Consider the following 4,807-nt stretch of genomic DNA (forward strand, 5'->3'; position numbering starts at 1 on the left):
TTGCTGATATTTGCTTGCAGTCTCTTGGTGACAAACCACGTCTTGTTTATCAAGACAAACATATGTAGTACCCACACAAAGCTGCTATGGCACTACAGGCTGAGATTTCTTTACCTGGTGAGGCTGATGGGGAAATACCCAAGAAAAAGGCATATGAACGAAGACTAGAGTCAAGAGGGTTTCTGAGCAGGCTTTTTTCAAAGAAAATGATAAGGCAATCCTCAACAGGGGATATCCCCACCTGGAGCTCTAAAGCTGCTGAAGGGTTCATGTCTTCTTTTTTTTTAATTTTATATAGGTTTTTCCCCCCACTTCCCATAAAATACTTTTTATCATTTTGCCTGATCATTTTGTCAAGATCCTATATCTTTAACATTATATGAAGGTGTCTCATATCTGCTCATTACTTCCAGCCTGCCTGTAGCTCCTGGTGGAGTGCAGAGAACCAGCAGCAACCAGCCAAGTGCTGTCTCAGCAATCGCAGCTCTATTCCAGAGGCCTGTGTCATCTTGTCCACATCCCTGGAAGGCATGAAGTGGCAAGGTATCTATGAGGCTGATGCCACCACCTTACCATTTTCTAGGTGGAGGATCAAGCTGCTGCTTATTGATGACAGCTAAATATTTCTATTCAGCTTTCCTTTCTACTAATCAAGGTCTGACAGAGCAAGTTCATCAGGTTAAGCACAAAGAATGCTTAAAAGCATGAGAAGGAGAAGGAGAAGAAGAAGAGAAAAAGAAGAAAAATAGACAAAAAAGTACTGTTCCTGCAGAGTTTAACAGCCCTCAGAGTTAATGTGGCAGCTGCGAGAAGGTTTTTCAAAGTTGCAGTTTTGGATTCAGGCAGTGAAGACTGAGAATAAATGGGTAGAGGGAGCAGCCACTGGATCACTCTATACTCAATTCCTAGTTTTACACACTCGTTAAACCCCAGTTATGCCCAACCCCTCTTAAAGCAAAGCAAGTCAAACTTCTAATTTTGAATGAAGTGACACCCTTGTACAGGGAAGATGGGAAATAGAAGTGTCTTCTTTAACAGATCACTACAATAGTTATTGGGCTACTTATTCACTAATGCAGGCTCAGGCAAGATGCCCTGGTTTTGTGGTTACATTTAGCCCAGCAATAGGTGAGATCAATTCCCTTGATCAATGAACAAAATGGAATAGCATCAGGAGAAGAGGTAAGGGAACTGCACCCAGAAATGGTGCAGCAAAGGAGGGTGCTCTCCTGGGGCAAACTGAGCTGGCAGCAAGGTCTTACTCTGGTTCAGGCGGAGGAATTTAAAGTATCTATCATTTCCCACATCACACTGGAGTGCTCTAACCACTCAGTCATTGTGGCTGCACACTCATGCCTGGATTCAGAAAAAACCCACCATTTAGTAGTCCAAGTCCCACAGAAAGCCAGAGGATTTAATAAGCTAAAAGCTGCCATCAACTTAAGCCTCAGTCCCCAAAAATTACCTATCCAGCTGTCTTTTGCCCAACTGGTTTGAGGTGCTCACCTCACCCAAACTTAAGAAAGAAATCCAATTCTGAGATCTTGCTAGGACTGCAGTGTGAATAAGGGTGTCTGCAGGGCTGGGCATGCACATTGACTGAAGGAGGGAGGACAAGTGCAGGGGCACTGGAAAAGATGCTTTGCCATCTACATGTCTCAAAAATACCCCTTATGGATACAGTCCTAACCCCATAAATCCCACTCACTTGCCCAAATATCTCCTTCAGTGCCTTTGAGACCTTGGGTTTTGCTGCCTAGGTATTTTTGAAGCTCTTCCTCTCCTGCCCCCTTGAGACTCCTGAACCACTTTGTCACGATGAGTATTAACATCAGCACTCAGGTACCTTATGGTTTTTTTAAGTTGACAAACCAACCAGACAGCAATTTGGTGCACCCTTGCATGGTTTATAAATAGATTTCAAAACTGAGGGTGTTTTTAAGCTATTCTCACAAGTTACAATCAGGAGAGAGGGGAGAGAAAAGCCAGAAAGCAAATAACCCTTACAATAGCCTGTGGTGGTGATGTTTGGTACTGAATCAAGCTTGTGTCAGCTCTGAAGGGTGTTTTGGCATGTGTTACTTCAAGGATTTGCCAGTTTCTCTCTTGCAGTAGTAATTGTGAAAAATACCAAACAGGGCATCTGTCAGTGAGTAATTACAGGAAATACCATCTTTCTTCTGTGCAGTGTGTTCGCGTCATTTCTGGAGTGAAGTACACATCTGAACCCGCCTCTAGCAGCCCTGTTTGGATCTGCCAAGCTAAATGACATCACAGCCAGATACAGTCAACTCTGTGATGTTACTAGAAATGAGGAAATAATTTCATAAATGTCAATTCTTCCTCTGAATGCCTGCAAACAGACTGCAAGAGCTTTCAAGTCCCCAGTTACACAGATTTAGTGCCATTTTCTAATAACTTGAAGCATCTTGACAGTGGAGAATATTTCTTCATTACTGGATTTTCTCACTTTTATACTGCCAATCATTTGCTCTAATAAACACCAAAAAAGGGCTATTAATTACAGAGAATTAATTTAATATAGTGCTGCAGCTCAGACCCTTGCCAGTGCTCTGGAAGGTCAAAGGAGACTTGTGTTCCCTGTGCAAAACAAGAATAACTTCAATGGGGAGGGGGGAGAAATAAATAAATTCAAAGTATGTGAAATAATATTCATGAAGAAAGTAAATAGAACTTCCTCTTTGACGTGTGCTTTTGCTGTGACGTAGCTCCTGCAAGCCAAAAATAAACTTTTTCTCACAGGTGTCCTTGCAAAGTTCCTGCTGTGTGGCCATAGGGCAATGCTTTACTACATGCAGTTAGTTTTCCTAACAAAGACCACTGCTGCAGAGACACCAACAACAGCTAGGAAGCTCAGAGTGCTGGAGGTCGCCATCCAAGGCAACAGTGAGGAATGGCAGTGTCTGGAACGATGCTGGATACCTGCAGGATTTCCAAGTGCTGCCAAGCAGAGCAGGCACAGACCAAGACAGACGGGCTCCGTGTGCCATCTGCCGGTAGCCGGGCTTAAAACGGACGAGGAGAGTGAGCAGGGCTGCCAAGAGATGCTGGAATAGACGCTGTATGAACAGAAGACCTCCAATGTTTTACTAATTCTGTTAGGAACTTCTCCCACTTCCCCAGACAGGCATTGCCTGCTCACAGCCGGTAAATCCTCAGCACCATCCCCATGCATTCTCTTAGTCTGTGGTCCTAAAATCTGCTTAGCAATGAACAGCTGCTCACTGTGTGAGATGGTTCCTCACACGTTATTATGTGTGCATAATAATGTAGTTATTTATGCATTATAAATACCTACAGAAATTGGACATTTCTGAAATGTAGTTGATGAGACTAACTATTAATAAAGCACAAAACACAGGCTTTGATGCTCCTGTCTGCAGCACTTTCCGTATCTCCATACAGCATTTCCTGCTGTCCCAGGGCTCTCTCACAGCAAAGTTGGTCCCCAGTGCACACCCCAGCATGGGGGATCCCCACCAGGCTCTCCCCTCTGGGGCGATGCCAAAGTTTCAGTCAAGACTGTGAACAAAGTGGCCCTGGGACATAACCATCCCCCAAGGGCTAACGCTCAGCTAAAGCTCAGAAATGCAATAATTAAAGGATTGTAATTGAAAATAATAACAATATTAAAAGAAAAAAAAATATAAATTAGGAAGACGAGACCTAAGGGTGAAGGGAAGTGATTCTCTCTCTCCTTCCTTTCCTCCCTCCTGATTTTGAAGTTTTTTACTGATATTTCCCATGCACACACATTTTTTACACCCTATGTCAAATCAACATCTGACCTTACCTAATAGCTAGCACTCCACGGTAAGTCTTATTCGCAGAGCTGATCATATCCGCTCTGACTGAAAGCATCTTCTTCCCCAGCCACCTTCCAGTGATCGTCAAGGAGGAGGCAGAAACATTTGCTCTGTTTGAAAAGTGCAACCTTGAATTAGGGCAGAGAGACTGAATTAAAACAAAAGGTCTTTTATTGTCTTCAACTGAAGAGTATCATACAGAGGAACTACACATAGGTTTCATTCATATAAAAAAAAGAGAGCCCTTTATTTACACAAGTGTTCAAAGTTGCCAATGGTACCGAACAACAGCTCTGTATTTTCTTTGTATTCTTTTGTTAGTTATTCCCACACAGATGGAGCAAGCATTGGTCAGTAACACTTCGGAAAACATGTAAGAAACTTTTGGGCAGGAAAAAAAAAGAAATATGTTCTAAAAGAAACCAAATCCTTACGGGCGTTTCACTCGAACAAACCCAGCAGAATACTTACAACCAATCACTGACAAAAGGAACAGTTTTCAGTACGGGCTCAGCAGCTTAATCATTCTCAGCCTTTCTTTTACTTCCCCATCTAAGTAAATATACCCTGGACATGCACAAACTCAACATGTACGAAAAAAGGTAGAAATTTATTTAAATGTAGTTGTGCTTTTATTTATAAAAAAAATTTACAATCAGACATTGTCCTGCTGTGTTTCCAAAAGCATGGTTCTCTTAAAAATGACAAAAACTTAGCTTATTATTATTATCATTATTATTATTACTTTGTCATTATATTAATAATATTAATCTTATGCTTAAGTTTAAAAACATACTGCTTTCCCCTTCCCATCCCCTCCTTCTCTGTGGTACTTGATATATATAAAAAAAGGCTTTCCAATGACCAAAGAATTTCAATTATAACTAATAATAATAATGATAATTAATCGTACACATTTCTGTGTGTAAAATATGGCTGGTTCTGAAACAAACTACCAATGTACAAAACCGTTCTCCCTC

The sequence above is a fragment of the Fulmarus glacialis genome, unplaced genomic scaffold (assembly GCF_000690835.1).
Source record: "Fulmarus glacialis isolate BGI_N327 unplaced genomic scaffold, ASM69083v1 scaffold8143, whole genome shotgun sequence".
Classification (NCBI taxonomy): Eukaryota; Metazoa; Chordata; class Aves; order Procellariiformes; family Procellariidae; genus Fulmarus; species Fulmarus glacialis.